At 43.0% G+C, this 21,205-nt stretch overlaps 1 protein-coding gene across 1 annotated transcript in view; it reads left to right on the forward strand.

Annotated features, from left to right (window-relative positions):
• Positions 1-21,205, forward strand: part of MET (MET proto-oncogene, receptor tyrosine kinase) — a 139,837-nt gene that overhangs the window by 5,058 nt on the left and 113,574 nt on the right. The window contains exons 3-4 of the mRNA XM_082775820.1: positions 7,907-7,996; positions 10,230-10,331. The gene's annotated coding sequence lies outside the window, so the exon portion shown is untranslated. The remainder of the gene's footprint in view (positions 1-7,906; positions 7,997-10,229; positions 10,332-21,205) is intronic.

Consider the following 21,205-nt stretch of genomic DNA (forward strand, 5'->3'; position numbering starts at 1 on the left):
ACAGTTTAGTCCTGTGTTGTGCTTGCCAGCCCAGCACAAAGGAGACTCCCCTGTGGGTCTTATGGCACAGATAAAAATAAATCCCCTGGGGAGATGATAGTTTGACCTGTAATCACTATTTATTTTTGCAAGAATAACTGATCCTCTGAGGGTGCCAGAGTGTTTTGAGAAGCCCAGTGCTCAGCATCAGGAGGTGCAGGAGTGAGGCTGCTGGCGGGCAAGCTTTAGGCAGTTGTACGTTTGCTCAAGTTTTAGAGGATAACAGGCAGGATAACACCAGGCTTGAATGGTTGCTGGTTAACATCTGGCTGTTTCGTGCTGTTCCTAATATCACAAAGCAGCCCTAGGCCTCAGCTCGCCGGCTGGGTTAAATCAGGCAGGCAGATTCTGTTTTCAGAGCAGCACTTAGGCATCAAGAGCAGATTGGTGACTCTGGCACAACATCTATTAATAAATAAAAGCATCAGGCTTTGCATTTGAATAGGCCCTTTTCTTTGGCAGATCTCAAAGTAATTTCTAAAGAAGGGCAAATGTTATTATCTCCATTATGGTGGTAGGTTATATGACAAGCTCACAGTCGGAGACTGGGCAACACTTGGCTCAACAACAAGCAGCAGCTGCTCTCCTTGGTTAAATGCCACACACCAACAGTCCCCAAAGTTGTGAGGTCCTGGCCAAGTGCACAAAACCCCTTAGCCAGATGGGCAAGAGCAAGTGCTGGAAAGCAGTTCCCATTACCCAGTCAGTTCTTGAGGTAACTAAAGCTTCATGGAGGACTTGTCCTGAATCACAAACAGACAGTGGTATTTTTAACATGCCCTGCCTTTTATATAGTTTCTGTTGCTTACCCATGCTCAGCTTCAAAATAGTCCTCACTTTTCCTGAGGCAGGCATCCAAAATGACCTGTTCCTAGGATGAAATATTTTTTCATTTGAAAATATGCTGTCAGGGAAAGTTTTGAACGTTTCCATTTTGTGGGTTTGCTGCAGGCTTCCAGATATTTTTGCAGCTCTTGGAAACATGGCAACCTTGCAGAAAGACTACCCTGCAGGTAGTCTGCTTCATATGCAGGTAGTCATGCTTCATATGTAAACACTATATATAAACATCACGGCTGATGTTTTAGGTACTAGGTGATGTTATATCTTGAAGAAGAGACTTGTCACGGTCATTTCTGATTCTTAATCAAGATATCCAGCTGGCATCTCTCCCACATCCCTCTGCAAAATATAGATAAAATGTATTTCTAGCTATGTTGCTTAGTTCATTAAAATGCTTTGACACATACACATTAGCATGTAAGCCACAGCAATGAAAACTATGATTTGCAAGCTGCAGTACCCAGTAATATGCACTTTTATGGGAGCCGTTCAGGGCATTTGTTAGCAGAGAGAAGAAAGCTGCTGCCCAACACAGCGGCAATTCAGGAGGTGCACACGCATGACACAAACACGTACACACAACAGGCTCCTGCTGTTGGACACTGGCATTCATTACCATCCGCCAGCTGCTCTGAACCATATGGGAAGCAGGCATTCCAGTTCTGCTCTAAGCCACACCAGCATCGCCACTGACTCCCAGGCTGGCAGTCTCAAACAAAAAGGAAAGGGGCAAGGGGGCAAAGGAGCCAAATCCCACCCTGCTGCTGATGTGATCCCTCCAGAAAAGGGCTGAGGCATGTGTGATGCAGAAGAGAGGAAAGTAGGGAGCTGCGAGCTGTCAGATGCTGCATTTTGAAAGCTGTTACTACATCAGTCTGTACTCTGGGAACATCTGGATCCAGTGTTGACAACCTGGCAGCAGCTGAAAGCTGTCGAGTTAACTCAGACGTGATAAATGGAAGGAAAAAAAAGTAACAAGTCATCACCAAAAGCAGTAGTTACCAGCCTATGAGGCAAGCCTTCTGAGTGAGGCACGACAACATTAAAGATAAGATATAGAAGCAAAAGCAGAAGTATTGCTGAGACTGAAGAACAGAAGAGAGACAGCTGCTAAGTTTATTACACTTCTTCATTCTCTTTTTTACTCCCAGGTTCAAACCTCAGAGAAAAAGAAGTTTGCTGCTTGGTGGTAAGGAAATATAGCACTATAGATCTCAGAAGGCAGGGGCACTGAGAAGTCATAGGTCATGGGATGATGGAAGAGAGGAGGAAAAGAAAGGATAACAAAAAGCTGCAGCTACGAAGCATGCCTAAAGCAGATTGGGTATTACTGCCCTAAAAATAAATGTTTTAATCTGAAACATTTCCATATTTAGAATAGAAAAATCAGCCAAATCCAAAACATTCCTATTAAAACATGGAGCTGGATTCAGCTCCACCCAAAGTCCAGTGCAATTCTCATAAAAATAAATAAATAAATAAATAAATAAATAAATAAATAAATATTCTCATCCCTTTAAAATAATTATTGGCAGGTATTTCACCCAGTTGTATAATTCTGGGACAAAATGATCTTCTGCACAAAGATAAATTGTAAGTTTATCACTTAGAAGAAGCTTAGAAGATAGTAACAGCCAACTTCTATAATTTTTGTGTATATCAGCAACTCATAAAAAACTTCCTGTCCTATAAATAAATGTGCTTCCCCAGATCCATAAAGTTACTGATTGTCTCAAGTGTGTCAAGGACAAAAAAGGGAAAGCTCCTATCTCTTCTCTTCAGATTCCCTTCTCGTCAAGTTTGAGCATCCTGCTAGACTTTCTAAACCCTTTTGCTGAGGATGAAACTATTGAGATTCAGTTCCACTGGATATCATCTGGCTGTTTTATTTAGTCCAAATCTGTGTCTGTTTTATGTCTTAATAGTTACAAAATTAGCAAAATACACCAGGTTTTGTCTTGGACTGCTGCCTTTCCTTTCACAAATACTGCAGGGAATCAGAAGGCAAATGGGAGAAATCATCACAAATTGAACATTAATTCTTTATTTCCTAGGCCCTGTTGTTTTCACTCACCATCTTCTTACTCTGTAGGGGACAGCTGCTTTAAATTCCACATCAGGCTTATCAGTGCCGCAGCACTGTTGTCCTGTTTGCCTACACAGCAGTTCCAGCACAATGCAAACACAAGCCACTGGCCTTGCCCCTGTACTAAAGATCAGACGATGTCATCATTTGCAAGATAATCATCATTCACCTGCAGGATCAGATGCAAGCCCATGAATTCAAGGGGATTGGATTTCATTGGTCTTGTGTCCACAGTTGGTCTGCTGAAGCTTCCCTCCAGGATCTATGCCATTAAATGCCTGTGCCATTTATAGTTCATATATCCTAGTCCACTCCCTTGAATGCCTTTCATCCAGTCTGGGCCATGTCTAGGCTTGAAAAACCTGCTTGCAAGGCAAACTGTGGTCATGAAACAGACAGTTCATCTCCTTTTGCCTTGCTTGAGTCCCAGGACTCACTTCATCAGATAAAAAGGTGAGTAAAGCTCTCCTCCTACAATAACAAAGCAAAGCAAAAGCCAGCAAGCTTCAGGACCTACTACAAATACCTGTCGCTGGGCAGCAGTCCTCCCACGTGCTTTAGGCATCTACAGTAGGATGTCTACCATAGGGAGGGAGCCTCTGTATTATTTTCCACTGACTACAGCAAGATCCAGGATGACCAGCTTGGACTAACATGACATTAAGACAGCCAAAACCAGGTGAGATGGATCCCACGCACCAGATCCAGAAATGTTCTTAAGTGCTACGCATGACATTGCTCCCAATCTGAATAAATAGTTGAGTCAGGCAAAACATTTTTCTTTTCTTTCATAATAGCAGAGCATCATCTTGAATTCATTTCAGAAAATAAAACAAACAAAAAAAATGTTCTCCACTGGGAAACAGTGCTGCCTTCCTTACATAATGTATGATTCAAATGACAGGCTGCTGGGAAATACTGACATATGAATAGAGTCATGCTGCATGCAGAAGAGGAAAACACGTCAGCTTATCTTCATGTAACCTGGACAGGAACATATGGCTCATATATGAAGACATTAATATATTAACCCGTTTGCATGCATGCAGATGCACACCCTGTGCAAGAGCAAGTTATGTTACCCTCAATGTGAAAACACATACGCACAAACAAACTGACATGGAGTCCAGAGAGGAATGAACAATTAATAGAAATGAATGCATACTCATACACACAGGTTGCAAATTGAAAAAGAATAATCTATAAAGTCTAAGAACTCTAAAAAACTGTGTTCAGACTCAGAAAACAGCCAGTGAAATAGCCTGGTGACCAACGTAGCGACAGTTTGGTTCCCAGCAGGTGGAATTAGAAGGCAGAAATCAACAAATGGCATAGCAAAACGCACTTGCTGAAGGTATCACCTTGATATGTATTAGGCAAAATGAAACATGACAGCCATGCACTGACCGCAAACCTTGGAAAGCTTGTTCTGCCTCAGAAGCTGTAAGAGCAAAAAGGGCGCTGGAATCATGGCTTTCGCAGGGCAGAGGCACTGAGCAAACTTCATTGGGCCACGGCCAGGTCATGGCGCTGATGACAAGTATGAAAATTATTTATTTACTCTGCTGGAACTGTCAGATACAGAGACTAGAGATGTCAAGTAGCAGGCAGAAGGATGAAACTGAAAGGTTGTTAGCCATGATGTTGGCCCCACAATTTCTGGGGCAGGTCTCAGCTCCTCGGCACTGCAGAAGGATGCTCGTCCTAGGGGCTGCCATGGGGTCCCCAAGAGGGGTCAGGAACCTGCAGCCACCAAAGTCACAGGAAGATACCACCCCATTCTGAGATGAATGGCCACTGCAAGCCATATTAGTGCAAAATGAGGTTATTCAGAAATTAGACATGGAGAAAGTGCTGTAGTTAATTTCACTGTATGGAAACCCACCTGGATCCCACCAAGTAAACATGGATGGGATTTCTAGGCCCTGAACAAGGAATACTTAAGGGGATTTATCAAGGAGAATGTGACAAATGATTGTGGACTGAAAAACAATGGAGAAGTAATATTTTCTACATCAATAATAAAGACTTTTTTCTCTGCTTTTACCTGAGCAGATCAATGGAGGTTACAAATGTTCAGAATAAAGCAATACATCCTAACCTAAGTTCACTGTTCAAAATGGCAAGAGTTTAGGCAGAGAGCCAGGTTTAATAAAAATGAAATAGAAGCCATGGTTTGACTAAATCATTCTTCTGGATTTCTAGACAACATTATAAAGTGTTAGCAGCTACAATACAAAGCACACAGAGTGCATGATTCATGTCTGTTTTACTCCAGTTGTACACTGGCTGAACATCCCCAAACTCAATAAATACTCCAGTGAATCAGACACAAAACCTGTCAAGAAAAAAAGGAAATACAAAACACAACAATCTCTGTTAAAAATTTGATTATTATTGTAGTACGTGGATCCTGAGAGTGCAACGACGGATCTTTGTATCAGGCAAATTGCTACCAACCTTGAGGCTTGATTGTGATTTTGTTTTTCCTTGCTGCTCTTCCTAAAGCTCCCTGGTCCTTGAGTCATGTGAAGGTGGGGTTTTTAAAAAGGACTCTCTGCCCTTCATTGGGCTGCTGATTAAATCTGAATAGTAAAGTTTTGAACTCCGAGAAACAAATAAAATGAAACCATGTTTTTGTCATCATTGCTTTCAAACTCTTCTGATTTTAAGCCAATGTGAGCCTGGAAAGCCTTGATTCATCATTTTGTAGAGCCTAGAGCACACACTGACCTGGCGTGTCTGTGGTCAAGATTTAATATTTCAGAGTTAGATATTGCCTGTTAGACTCTGAAACAGTTAAAATTAAAGGAGCATGACCTAAATAAAGGCAGTAGTGGCCAACATGGAAAATAACAAGACAAACCAGTAGCACAGATCTACCTTGATGATTTAAAACCTCACTTTGCCGGATTTATTGCAGAGGCCATTAACTGCTATGCCCAACTACAAAAACTAATGAGACCATTAAGGGGAAAACTAAGGAAAGACAGAGACAACTTGACTTCTTTTGTAACTTGCTGCTTGTAACTTGATTGTTAAACTGTTAGCATTGCCATTTGTGGTGGTTTCCCACTGATGGGCAGCTGAACTCCACATTTGCTTTCTCATTTTCCCTCCTCAAAGCAAGAGGGGGAGAAAATATGGTGGAAAAGTGTTGAGATAAGAACAAGGAGATCGCTCACCAGTTACCATCATGGGCAAAACACACTCAGCATAGGGAGATTAATATAAGTTATTACCTACTAACAGAGTAGAACAGTGAAAAACTAAATGCAAACTAAAAACACCTTCCCCATACCCTCCCCCCCCCCCCCCCCCCCAAAGTGTTGCAGAGGAACAGAGAATGGGGGCTGCGGTCAGTCCCTGATGTCCACCGCTCCTTCACAGTCCCTCTCTGCCCCTGCTCCCCATGGGGTCTCTCCCCCGGGATGCCATCCTTCCCGAACTGAGCCTGTGGGGGCTGCCCACAGGCAGCAGCTCTTCAAGAACCACTCCCACATGGCTCCGTACCACGGGGTCCATCCCCCAGGAGCAAACTGCTCCAGCACAGGTCCCCCACGGGCATCAGCATCCCCCAGACCCCCTGCTCCTGCGTGGGCTCCTCTCCACGGGCTGCAGCTCTGGCCTGGGGCCTGCTCCTGCGGGGGCTCTCCATGGGCCGCAGCCTCCTCCAGGCCACAGCCACCTGCTCCACCGGGGGCTCCTCCACCCATGGGGGGGCTGCAGCGTGGAGATCTGCTCCATGTGGGACCCATGGGCTGCAGGTGGACAGCCTGCTCCACCAGGGGCCTCTCCATGGGCCGCAAGGGAACTGCTGCTGCATGCCTGGAGCACCTCCTGCCCTCCTGCTGCACTGACCTCGGGGTCATATTTTCTCTCTCCCTCTCCCATTTTCTCACACCTCTCTTCCAGCTGCTGTTGCACAGCATTTTTTTTCTTAAATCTGCTCTCCCTGAGGCCCAACCAGTGTTGCTCACTGGCTCAGTTCTGGCCAGCAGCAGGTCCCTTTTGGAGCCATCTGGAGCTGGCTCTGATCTGACCTGGGACAGCTGCTGGGCTCTGCTGACAGAGGCCACTCCTGCAACTCCCGCACCACCAAAAGCTTATCAAGTAAACCCAATACACCTTTTAGTACATATTTGCTGGATTTTGGTAATCTTGTTGCCTGGACTTTGGAGCTATTAATACTTGGTCAGGGAACAATCTCCTCCGAGCCAATGCAACAGAGAGCTCAGTGTGCTGGGAAGAAATAAGGGCTGGATTCTCTTGATAAGAATCATGCTAAGGGCCATGATTCCTGTGTTGAAAGAAATGATAGGAAACATTTAGCTAACGAAATTCAGATTGGTGAGATATCAACAGAGAGTTTTTGAAGTTGCTTGTTGTTAAGTGTAAAACATATCTGACAAACAGCTGTCATCAGCACTGATTCATAAATCAGTCTGCAGCTTGCAGCTAACAATTCTGCTCATATTGTCCTCATTTTCCTGAAGTATAATATGTTCTGCAGTACTCTGAAACAGTCCAGTACAATTTGTAGATTATAGGATGGGTTTATGCTTGGAGGTTTTCTGATGATGTTGGCTCTAAGAGGTCTTCTTGGGACACCAGCAGCCCAGGGCCCTGAGGATTGCCTGAGCAGCTGCTTTAGGAGCCCAGTGATCCTAAAAAGACTCAAAATGGGTGCCACGGGGGGGGGGGGGGGTGGGAGGTGCGGGGGGGAAACACTCACCTATTGTTGATTCTGAACCTGAGCTTCTAATTTTAATCATTGCATTCAGTTTCACAACCAGAGGTCTGCTCTGTGTGCCCTAATATTCAGTGCACACACTGTGCACTCAGTACACACATTTCTAGGTGTGTGCAAATGAGGGCATCAGTATTCACACACAAGGCTAGATATCGGTTTTAACATCATCTTACTTTATTTTTCAGATGAATTTTAAAGCCAATCTTCAATCCAAAGTTGTATTCATATGCTTCAGATGAGATTCATTTTGGACTTGTGGGCAGCAGAAAGTGACAGTAAGTAGTTCTGTGCTGGGTTTTCTCTTTTGGTGATTATTTTGTAAGGTTTGGAAATGTTACAGTAGAGCTTCCAAATCAGCAGGTATATAATGACTGTTTTAAACTAAGCAGAAATAGGGGCTTTTGCTATAAAGACGTAATCATCTGCAAAAATGTAGATGTTGAAAATTGAAGGACCTATGGTAAGACTTCATTAGCATGTCAAAGTATTTATGGTTGTTCAGAGGAATGAAGTTTAGATGGTTTTCCACCAGCATAGCCATCAGTGTATGAGTGTGGGGTGATGATGGAAGCTGCACAGTTCTGGGTTCCTCCACAAAACTAAATCCATCCCTGCTCTTCTGGTTGTTAAGTGAGTACTGTAGGTCTAATAAAAACAAAATTCTTACCTGTACAACTTTAACCTCACATAGTACAGGCAAAACTTCCTCCATTAGCTTACAGGCTGCCAGTCTGCTAGCTATTAGATTAGAATTAATATCACTTGGTGGCTTTCCATGTTTGAGAAGAACAAAGATCCCTGCCCTTTCTGAGTATGCCATCAAGAAAGATGCTAGTATCTTCTAGCAGTGAATGTATCTATCAGACACATTCACACTGTGACTCCTATTTTTTGAAAAAATTAGTTTAGTCTAAAAGCATAAAGGCCTTGTTTGTATCCTCTACAATGTGGAGAGAGAATAGCAATGAAATGGCAAGGCTCTGTCGGACACTCAGAAGACATCCTCTCCAGATCTTCTTTACAGCGAGTTTTTTACTTTTGGTCTTTGAGCTACAGAAAAGATAAGAGGTGACAGGAGCTGCTGTCACTTTCGGTTGACAGTGCTTTGCCAGGTCAGCGGCTTCAAGCTCAGGCTTTGCAGGTGCCAGGGGCAAAGTTGAGACCCTTTGCTGTCTCAACCTATTTCTTCAATGAAGCAGGGTTCACCTGCTCTCGTGGAGATTTTCCTGCACCTGGATTGCTGTTCTTATACCTTTAAGAGCATTTCCACCTCCAGGTGTTGGTGAGAACTGGAGACCTCCTGTAGCCAAAGGGAATACGTTTCGTTACAGCTATGCCACGGCTGTGTTACAAGGGTCAACAATGTGATCATGGTTTGTGGGATATGCATATCATGTTTTTGACTTCTGTTACACACAATCCAGTGTTTTGCTGCTGTTACAGTTGGAAGACTTTCAAAAAATGTTGTGTAAAATGGAAAGCTTGCAAAAAAAACTTTCTTTCCAGCCTCATAAAGGAACATTTTGCTTCTGTGTTTCATTAGAAGGCAAAGCTTCAGAAAGTCACACAGATAGCTGGAAAAAGCCTTGTGTACTTTCAGGGCAAGAGCAGGAGAACTTATGAAAAGAAGAGCCACCTTGTGAGTTGCTTTACACCTGTATCATTTTTTAACCGTTTTCTTTTGATGAGAGACAAAATCTGAGTGGGGAGCAGTGAGCCATTTGATCTTTAATGCTCCACAGATGATAATTTGTAGATCTTCCTTACGACCAGTTACCATCTTCTGTCCATAGCAGTAGGGATTCACAGTCAACGGTATTTCTAGGCCACCTCTGACCCACATTTTTAAATTTCATAGCATTCAGTAGGTCAGTAGTGAAGAAAGGGGCCTGCTTAGAGCCTCAGTATTTTCCATAAATCAGCAACATCAGTATTATTTATTAACTTCAGAATTCTTGAAAGGTATTTCAGAAATAATATAATATAATATAATATAATATAATATAATATAATATAATATAATATAATATAATATAATATAATATAATATAATATAATATAATATAATATAATATAATATAATATAATATAATATAATATAATATAATATAATATAATATAATTCAGAAATAATATAACAGAAAACAAGCTTTTACATGAAGTTAGAAAAGCTCTGCACATTTGCCTAGCCAGGGCTATAGTTCTTCAGCAGAACTTCACATATGAACTCATGGCAAATGCAGCTTCCATTTCATTCTTAACAGGGGATAGACAGATCTATAGATAGATAAAAATCTATAGATAGATAAAAAATCTATAGGTAGATGAAAAGCTAGCTTTTTATTATCTCCCCTCCAGTGGATACCAAGCACCTATGCTTAAAATTGATATTTATTTTTTTTAATATTTTAAGCATGAGTACCCTGGGGCTCTGTGGCAACCCTATAAATCACAGCCTATTTGCATTCTTAAAGAACTTTTTTATTTTTTTCCATGCAATCAATGAAGGAAACGTCACTCAGAAATCAAGTTCTTTCTGCCAGACAATATCCTCTGCTACCTTGCTGATCACCTCATTCCTGCTACAGAAACAGACAATGTGGAGTTGAGGTGAGTCCATAGTGAAATATTTTATTTATATATAAGCAAGAGCCTTTGATCTCTTCAATTAGGTACCAGTGTTTGCAGTCTGTCTTTCCTAGACAACCTGCCAAAGGAGAAAAGTTTCACCAGAAGACAATGCCAATGTACCTAAGCTGAACTTTCCTTCTGAACTGCTCTATGCACATTACCTGCACCCGACAAAACTGCTTCAAAGAAGTTTGTTTTTTTTTCTCAGAATGGAAGTTCAAAGCCAAATAGCCTCAAGAATCACTAGCCAGATTCGGTATTCCAATAGTTGCTGTTGTATTTTTTCCATCCAAAATAGCTTGAGATAAATCAAAATATTCTGCAGCAACTTTTTAATTTCATTGTAATTGTAAATTAAAAAGCTAGCTGCAAATTAGTTTCTACAGTATTGAAATAATTCACAATTATCATTTCAGCTTTTCTGCTTCATAAAACATGCATTTTCACATGCTTTGCTATAATCAGTTACCTAAAAATATGGGAATTCCTACAGAGCTGGAGTTCCCTTTTACAGCTTGCCTTGGGGCTGGCTCTTAAAATGTGAAGGATAAGAAGAAATCTTTGCACAGATCCCTCTCTCCAGAAGGCACTTCTTTGGGGAACCTTGTGCAAACAAAGCTAACACTGATCAGGCAGTCCTGGGATTGAAAAAAAAAAAAAAAAAAGATAAAAAAAGCTTGCATTACAGAATGATGGAACCACAGAATGGCTGAGGTTGGCAGGGACCTCTGGAGGCCATCTGATCCAACCCCCTGCTCAAGCAGAGACACCCTGAGCTGACTGCCCAGGACCACATCTGTGTGGCATTTGAAGGTCTCCAAAGAGGGAGACTCCAGGACCTCTCTGGGCAGCCTGTGCCAGTGCTCAGTCAGCTGCACATAGCGCAGCAGTGCTTCCTGATGTTCAGAGGGAATCTCCTGTGTTCCAGTTTGTGCCTGTTACCTCTTGTCCTGACACTGGGCACCACTGAAAAGAGCATGGCTCTATCTTCCTTGCATCATCCCTTCAGGTATTTACATACAATGTATGATTTATGTATTTATGAAGTCCTGGTTGCCATAATTCCACTGACTTTAGCTGGAGCAGTTCTGAACTTTGTGTGAGTGTATGCAGTTCCTACCTCACATGTAGCTTTGGAGAACTGAGCATCCTCCACCAAGCACTAAGCACTATCGGCAGGGATCCTCTTCAAGAAAAGTCGAAGGCATTCCCTAACCTGCCAAACAGACTTGGACCTGCCTGGGACAGATTTAGACTTTCAAAATGGAGATATTTCTCTGGAAAACTTACGTAATGTAGCAAATCTTCTAAATCTCTATGATTCAGAAGAGGATAAATTCTACCTCCTGTGTGCATTTGTGCATTAGTAACTACGTGGGCTTTCACACTGTCTAGTGAAGGGATAGTGTGTGGCACAGCACATCTGCCATGCTGCGCCCTGCATCTCACCTTCACTTGAGGCACACTGCTGTCTGGTGTCCCATGCTTGCCAGGTCCAAGCCAAGCCACCTGGAGTTGCTGTAGGAGATGAGAATAAGGCCTTTCCCTCTCACGCCTCAATGTCAACCACTTCTGGTGAACAACTGACCCATACAGATAGCCTGTTTCGGGAGTCACTGGACATAGGCAATAACCCTCTTAACTAAGACTGTGCAGAGAATAAAATCCAGGCTTTACTGGTAGGAATGATGTATATCATGGAGCTTAGGGAGGGTGGCTTATAAATGAATAGCTGCTTTCTCAGAAAGTATTAAATTATTGTGGAGAGCTGCTGGCAGCACTGTGTACTGAGATGGATAAAAATCAGAGTCAGAGCTGGGATGTGTCATAAGGAATTTAATTACCAGATTTCTGGCTATCAGTGTCAGAATTTTGATTGGATTCTCAATGGAAAAAAAAAAAAAAAAAAAAAAAAAGAATAACTAATGTTATTGATGTAGAATTAATGTTGTTTTAATTAGAAATAACAGTTTAATTAAAAATGATGGCTAACTGTTCATTGTAAAAGTGCCATGATTGTTATACTCTAACAAAATATTTCTGCTTGAAAGTGGATAATACTAGAACAACACCTGCTTTTTACAAGGCACCTTTTATCAGTAGATCTCATTAGTATGACCCACTATGAATAGGATAATCTTACAAAAGCACTTGGAAATGTTTATTAAACATTAATGAGTTCTGTCCACAGCCCCTGGGGGGAAAAAACATGCTCATATAACAATTTGCCAGTTGGATAAACTGAGGCAGGTGGTTTATGCAAATTATTAGAGGTCAACACAGAAAAATAGCACCTCGTGCACCCCGAATGCACCTGTCCTCACCAAACAGTTTCCGCACACTTTGCGTATGTATTTTATTGAACTGAATTTACAAAGACTCTTCTAAAACGCTGCTGCCACAGCTGCAGGCAAGTAGCATCTGGAAAAATATGCAATAATACACTTATTAAATATGAATACATTCAAAATACGAGGCAGGCATCATGGCTCTGTAGAAAGTCCATCTTCAGAGCCACTGGAGTTTGGACACAGGTTATGAAGTGGAAAGATGGATTAACTGCTGAGAACAGAAACTTCTGTTCCATATCCACCTCCTTATTTCATCCCATATTCCTCCTTTTGTTGTTTGTTTACAAAAAAAATCAACATATTAATGGAAAATAATAGTCTGTCACCCAAGCTTAAATGGGATTGGGTTAGCAACAATCCACTGCGCAATCTCTTACATCTGGAATCTGGTTATAAATCAGAGCCACTGGCGGTTATCCCATTTTACTGCAGTACAACAATGCGGGTAGAAAGTCTTTTCAGACTTATTTTTTCAATAAACAGCGAGAAGCAGGGCATGGGGATGCCTACGTGTGTGCCAATCTGGAAGGAGCCCTCCCTGAGGAGCAGCTTGTCTGAGCACTGCTGCTCACGGCGGGGATGCTGGTGGGGCCACAGCACGGGACCCGTGTGGGGCTCTTCTGCACGGCCCCACGGCCCTGCTGACTGCTCCACATGCATATCAGCAGGCAGATTGCTCAATGGTTTGCAAAACCATCCTGATGAGAATTTTAAAGTCTCTTCCAATCCGTAAATTATGTTTTCAGAGGCGCTATTTAAGCAGAGCTAACAAGCCGTTAGCGATAGACTGCTATCGGCCAGTCTGCAAAAATGCTGCAGCGTTGTTTGACAAGCAGCAGTGGTGACATTTCTGAAAGATTGTCACAACATTAGTTATTTAATATTGTACAGAAGTCAAAGACTTTTCCCTGCACAGGGATATTTCTATCACAGATTCAGCATACTAAATAATGAATACCGACAGGAGTACTAGCAGCTAAAAGTGAGAACTAATTGACATTTTGGACACTATGGTAGGGGCCTAGTAAGCAAACCTTGTTGAAGTTTTGTTGAATATTCAGATACAGATGCTAAGCTGAGAACATAAGCAGCAAGTGATTAAAAAGGTAAATACTATTCAATTATAGTCTCAGTAGTTATGTTTTTCTGGTTATTTTTAAATCTACCCAAGGAGCAAATATTCATGATGTGATTTTTAAAACACAGTTCAATTAAACATAAATTGATTAATTTTAATCTTCTAGGAGCTTTCGGTAATTGTTTGAGATAATGAAATGAACATGCAAAATACCTAGAGGTTTGTAGTCACTGCAGTCCTCTTCTCCGGGAAGCAAAAATCAACGTTCTTGTCTATGTTGGACAGAACAGCCTAATAAATGAACACCACCCAAAAGGTTCATCTGTTCTCTCCAAGGCTGTACAGTAACTATGTTTGTTTGGGTTTTGGTTGGGATTTTGCTTTTCAGAAAATGTCATGCTCCTTTAATTAGTTTGACGTGTGTTTATTTTCTAGCTTCACTATGCATTTACTACTTTTTACTCCATGTGGTACTGCAGAACCACTGAGGCACCTTGAATGACACATAACTGCATCTGCTGCTGGCAGCCCAGCAGCTGCACTGCTGTCCAACAAGTCACAAATGCAGAACCCATGCAGGATCCAGAAAAAAACAAATCTGACTTGTCCATGCTGATGAAAGTCATCAAGGTTTTTAAAGCAATTTGCATCTTTGAACTTGAGATTTGACCACAACATGAAGGGTTAGCAAATGTGGGAGCTAGCACTGCAGTTTCTATTCTCACATTTCAGAGTAGGACTGCCAGTTTGTTTATCTTCAGTCAGCCAATTCTAGCTCTTTAATTCAAGGGGAGATCTTACGTGATATAGTCATGTGTAACAAAGGAAGACAGACTGCCTTCATGATAGGTAAACCTGTTAGTATACCTATCAGAATAGCAATCAAAATGAACACGGTAGATGAGCAGCCTCCAGAAATATCCTGAAGGCATGACAAGGTTATTTTTTCCTGGGCACAATATAATTACATAATACTGCTATGAGAAAGACGATTGTTGTATTCAAATTATCCTGGCAGCTGTAGATTTGCTACAATAGCTTTATTAATGCAATCAGAGAATAATGCTCCAAGTCATCTTGAAAGCCCATAGCCCAATTCAGCCATGGCTTTCATCCTGTTGACATCAAAAGAATCAGTCAGTGAGTGTTGTCTGCTCCACCAGTCTCACAGGAGCAGAAGGGAGAGACAAAAGACATATGAGGTATCCTGGAAGACACAGTGGCTTGTTTTTAGGATAGTCAGGCTTCATCCCTAAACCCCACTGATCACTCCTTACTTGACCCGAAACTTTGCAAATTTTGCTCTTGACGTCCCTTAACCAAATAATTCCTCTTTTGCCACTGGGTGTTTTTTAGAAAGGGGCTCAGATAGAAGTGAGCACAGGGACATTGGGAAGTGAGAATACCTCACCAAGCAACTCAGCTGAGATGGAAAACACAAGTTTGACAGAGATCATAAATGCATGAAGCATCTCAGACTATGACACAAGGCCCAGACAATCGTTTTGTTACAGGTGGAAAATCTTTGATTCTTATCAAGGAAGCAAAACTGGAACCGAGCATGGTGTACATCAACACATTTTAAATTCACAATGTGGATAGAAGGAAATTTCTCCCCATTTTCATTTCTCTCCCCATTCTTGTTAGCTTAGGTAGCTGACTGGAAAGAAAAAAAAAAACAAAAAAAAACACAACAACAACAACAAAAAACACTCAGAGATGAACTCAAGCAAATCAGAGACTTATGCTAAAGAGTTCAAAAGCATGAGAGAGTCCCACTTGGGCAAACAGCGGCATGAGTGATCTGAAGAGCAGGCTGAACGTGGAAGAGGAAGGTAACTGGAAATGCAATGCTAGAACCTGCTGCTGCCGCAGGGCAACTGGAGCAATGCTGCAGGCTATGAGTTAATATATTTACTTATTTATCTATTAAAAAAAATAATCTAACAAAATATCACATGAACAAGAACAGAGGCAGAAAAATAGATAACATTCAAGAAGCAGTCAGGCTGAGCTGTAATAAAATAGTACCCAAGGAGTTAAGAAAAAAAACATCCTATGCAATACCTTTGGGTCCAAATACCTTGGAAAAATCAGTCTGAAGTTGTTTGAAAGCAACTGTGGATAGTGTGCAATGCTCAGTAGTTTCAAGCAATAAAGTATCCTGCAGGTTAACTACACAACAGAAGAGTCTGAGCACACAGAAGCAGGTGGTCAGTTCGTGTTTTTCAATTTCCACTGTGCTCAGCACTTTGTATATGCATATCTCAAGTGCAGTCATTTATAATGTCATAAGCATAACTTCTAAAAAACATTCTTCCACTGCAGCACCAAGCAGCTCTCTGACAGAATTAGCATGGCTTCTTGAAAGGGGAGACTAGTTGATGATATGCAAACTCTTCTTATTATAATGTTTTCTGACAGTTGTTTTTTCTTCTTCTTATTATTTTTTTTATATTTTTTGTGAGAACTGGCCATTTACTGGACAACATTTCATGTTTTTCAAAAAGCAGATTACCAGAAATCTAATTATTTTTTTTTCCTTAAAGCAGATTACCAGAAATCTAAATCATCTTTTAATTTATTTTTTTTCCTAAAAAAAAAAAAAAAACACAACACAAAACAGTTCAGGATTGTCCCTGTGGTGGTTCATGAAAGCTTTAGCTGTCTCCAGTCCCCTCTGTTGCCCAGGTTTTGTAGCTGGGCTAGATATTGTATAATGAGTCCTGCAGCAGGTCAGTAACAGGGAAAAAACCACCAAGGGAGGAGCGGTTTGTTTAAGAAGCCCACACAACTGAGGATTTTGGAGCGTGAAGCGTGCAGACTATTGCTCTCATGAGACACTTGAGGTATCAAAACAAAACCATTTTCAATTGAAAACATGAGCCTCATTTTTCATCATAAAGCAGAATTTTCATTAAGAAAAATTATTTCCGAGCAGCTCCAAAAACAACAGCCCAGTGGCAAACACAGTTCAATGGCTTATTAAAACCGAACCGCGGAATTTGCATGTTATGAAACTGGGGCACGTCCAGGATCTTCTCGGAAAAAAAGGACCAGGGGACCTTTGCTAATCATTAACAGCCACGGATGCCAGTGATAACACCTCGTCCAAAACCTGTTACCTCCAAAACACTGCACCTCCCTAAGACCTGGTGAAGTAGGAAATCAGGAAGGGTTCAGGGGAATCTCAGCAACTAATAAATGTTTATTTTTGCTCAGACTCCTTTCCTTCACCCTCAAGCAAACAATTCAATGTTCATAGCTCCTTCTCTATCTGCATTAAGATGGAGCAGCCCTTTCTACACCTGGCTGCCGCTGTTATCAGCACCACTGAATCACAGGCAAGGTGCATGTCAGCAAGGAAGGTGTCAGACATTTTCTGAACTGAAGCAACTCCCCAGAGCACGTGTTCGAAAACCCAAATGAGTGAGGGACAGCCAATCGAAGTACTTTAAGGTCATTAAAAAGCTCTTGTTCCTTAACACTGGGCAGCTGTGGTTGTTTACTGCCATCGGTTTATTGGCAGCTGTGAACTTGTAAAGGTTCTCAGAGAGCGGGCACTAGCTTAGGGTCATATTGAAGCATCTTAATGAAGATTTTCCTACAAAATCTTTGCCAGCCAAGGGCTGTAACATTCAGAACCTTTTTTTTCAGCACTCTCAGCGAGTATGTGAGGATGGCACGAAATGACACAGCCCCGAGTAGCACCACCAGAAGGTGGGTGAGCACCTCGAGAGCAAGCACACCGAGCTGGGTCTGGCCCCACCGGCTGGCACCCTGCCTGAGTGCTGCCGTCTGCAGAGGGCTGCGGACAGACAGGCGGCAGGAATGGACAAATGGACAAAACAGCTGGGAGTCTGTCTGTCATTGCTATGACGGACTGAATGTGTCAGCAGCCCCGGGACAGGGAAAGGCTGACCAAGAGCCTCAAGGAAGGGTCAGATAACAGGGATGGTGGCTTGCCAAGAGCAGAAGCTCGATCCAAAAAGGAAAGCTTCTAATAGCTGGTCAAATCTGCATAATAGCTCAAAAATCTGCAGGAAAAGTCCCCCATTAAAGGATTACAGTTGCAGAGCTGTCTAACAGGGGGAAATGTGAGCCTTACTACATTGCCATTCACTAAACTTCCTATTACTTTTTCTAGGCTTTTTCAAGCTTTCAAGACAGATGTTTGTACAGAAGTTCTGTACTTAAAGAAACAAAGGGGAAAAAAAAGGAAATGAAAAAAAGGTGAAGAAAAAAATGTATATTAGTATATATAGCATACTAATAGTATTCTAGTATGTAGTATATAATATAATACATAGTTTATAGTGCTTAGCTCTATCTTTTTATATTCATTCTGCCTTAGACCTAAGATGATCTGTTACATTCAGGCACCTTTCACTGGAAGCCAGGCTGGGCAAGGGTGTGTAGCTGAAAGAGCAGGTTAGGCACTTAGGTAGCAATCCTCCTGCATGCCTCTGAAGCAGTGTCCTGCATGTCACTCAGCCGTGCACGCCCTTACCTCCTCAGGGAAGAGCAGGGTTCTGGAAAATTCACTTTATTTGCAAAGGCGCATGGAGCAGATCAGCCAGGCACAGCACAGAGGAGTATTGGTCGGACACAGGCTGTCACGGCTCCTTGCATCTACCTATGACAACCATAATAAATACAACACTTAGGTGAAATTGCTGACTCCCTCGTCTTTTGGTTTTAAAATACAATAGTGATATCGACTTCAGATCCTGCCCGATTTACTTTAATTTGAGCCAGGCCTCTACAGAAAGCTGTTGCCCAGGTAACAAATGCCGCGCACCATAATAAGGCAAATTGCTGTTGAAATAAATAGTAATTACGGCCCTGGTTTCAAGAGTATTATCTTCCTCTTTATTTTAAGCTGGCCTCAGGCAAGGCTGCAGGCACTAGCTTTGCTGGAAGTGGGAGCAGGCACCCCCTTCCTTGCCCCTGCTGCACCTCTGGTCATGCGTGTATAGATGCCTTCAAAACGATATTTATTTCCTCAAGGGTGCCTCAGTACCAAGTGTAAATACCAGGAGCAGGAGCCGCTGCTATTTGGGCTCAGCATCTCTCAGCAGCATGCTCACAGAAGAGTTGCCAGCCTCAGCACACCCAGGACCTCGCAGGTTTTCTCCAGCACCCCGCGGAGCCGTGCCCTGCCCTTGGCCTTGTGCACCAGCTCCCTCCTGAGCGCGGGGCTTGCCCGGCGAATGTGGCTTTCCAGCCCATAGCTCTGTGACTCACAGACAAGTATGAGCTTGAAGGAGGGCAACGAGTGACTAATGCTGTCGTGCCTAGTACAGATGTATTTGCACTCAGAAGGTATTTGCACTGGAAAAGCAGACATGGAAGGGAAACTGGGTAGCTGCTCTCATTTTTTCCCTTCTTCAACAGTTTTTGGTTGAGTATGGCCCTCTCATCACATACCACAGCCAGCCCTGGACCAGCCACAGGAGCACCCCTGCAGGGACATGGGGAGGTCTGAGTGGGGCAGCACCAACCACAAGAAGCACACCTTCAGCCCCTGGGATCCCCACAGCCCCACGTCCCACCTTGCTCTGTAGTCATCAGGGCCCCAAGCAAGGAGAAAAAACTGCAGAGTGGATGGGTGAGGAGAAAACTGCCATGAGACCACAAGAGAGATGCGATCACCCCGTCAGAGCTGGGAACTGTCAGCAAACACATGTGCTGGCAAGGGGTATACAGCCTCCCTGCTTGAACCTGCTGCCCACAGCATGTACGAAGGATGCTCAGGTTTGCACTCCACACTGCAGCTCCTCTGCCACCTGCAGATGGGAACTGATGCTCTTCATTGACCCTCTGCAGATAGTGGGGAGCAGAAGACAATCCTTCTGTTCAGCTATAGAAGGTGTCTGTCCAGAAAGAGCAATCGCAAGCCCTCCCCTAGATATACTTGCTAGCTTCTACTGGCACCAGATTTACTGGGCTGTAATGAATTTTAAAAAAACAAGCTGCGGTCCTCCAAGGCTGACAGAGCTCACAAGTGGTGGCACTGTCTTTAAACATTCTTCAACTTAATGATCTTCCTGTGATTTCCCTGGTGTTTCCACCTCTGTCATATGTTTGCTGCATAGACCTTACAGCCATTCTGCCTGATAAACTACCATACATCCCAAATTAATAACAGTGATGTGACAGCAGCCAGGGAAGTGAAAGGATATGGAAAATAAATTTTAAAAATGTCACTTTGTTTAGGAAGATATTTTCTTTCTGTTAGGAGAAGCTTAAGTGAGGGTGGACTTGGCTTGGGGTGGAAGGGGTAAGGCCAGTCCTCCCCTTGGCTTCTGCTCCAGCTTCGGAAGGAGCTGGAGTCCATGGGGAGACCCCTGAGCAATCATGTCCTTGCATCATCTTTCCAGCATGGCTCAGATTTGGTCCAGGCCCCTTTCAGATGGAGCCAGAAGCACATTGTGTGCATCCTCACACGCCTATTCCTGGTAAGGCCTGCACACCTCTTTGGAAATTGAATAGGAGCTTTGAAAGCAAACTGAGCTGCTGCAGTAGTCACTGTGGTGTAACCTCTGGGCTTCTTCCCAGGCAGTGTGTGCTCGGTCAGACTCTAAAAGCACACTGAAAATAAAAGGATCAGCCTTGGAAAGTGAATTTTCACCTACTTTGGCTACTTTTTGAGAGTTCCAAAAATGTGCAGAACACAGATTCATTGCTCCGTTGAGAAAGAATGACATTTTCTACAGCTATCAGCCCAGCTTGCTTAATGAGCCCTGAAAGTACTTGAAATGTGCGGGTGTGTGCATGCATACATGCATGTCCTGGAGGGCAGGGAGGCAGAGGGAACCAGAGACTTCTTATCAGAAAACACAGCCTGTTTTTTACGGAGTTTGACACACACAATCTTATCTAATTATTCAGAACATTTAACATCACCTAACTTCAGATAAGAATCTCTTTCCTCCTCCACTGCCCTCTCTTTGCTGAAACTTAATACACAGCGACTAACACGGCACGAAACCGGCACGAAACCGTCTCACTGAGCTCGGAGATGCAAGACGACAACTCGTGACCTTTGCCATTGATTGCCAGCCAAGTTGCATACGTCGAGGAGTCTCGGCAGGCCAACATTTGTCACCGCTCTGACAGTGAAATACAGCTCTGCCCATTGTTCTGCAGAAGTGCAGCAGCAGCCTCAGCCCCCGGCTGGTGGCAACAAGGGGCAGCTTGCTGGGTATCACCCAGAGTTCCCCGGGAGACCCTGATGTGCTGTGCTCCCTGGATAATCTGTTGGGCCTGGGAGAGGACACAGCCATCGGGGCGTAGGGAGAGCTTGGAACATCTCTGGAAACCAGGAGCTCCGGCACTGCCAACTCTGAAAGGGTGAACAAATGTCATGCTTTGAGAAAGGCTATTATAGCTTGGAAGAATAAAAATCCTTCCCCACCAGG

The sequence above is a fragment of the Aythya marila genome (genome assembly GCF_965140915.1).
Source record: "Aythya marila genome assembly, chromosome: 1".
Lineage (NCBI taxonomy): Eukaryota > Metazoa > Chordata > Aves > Anseriformes > Anatidae > Aythya > Aythya marila.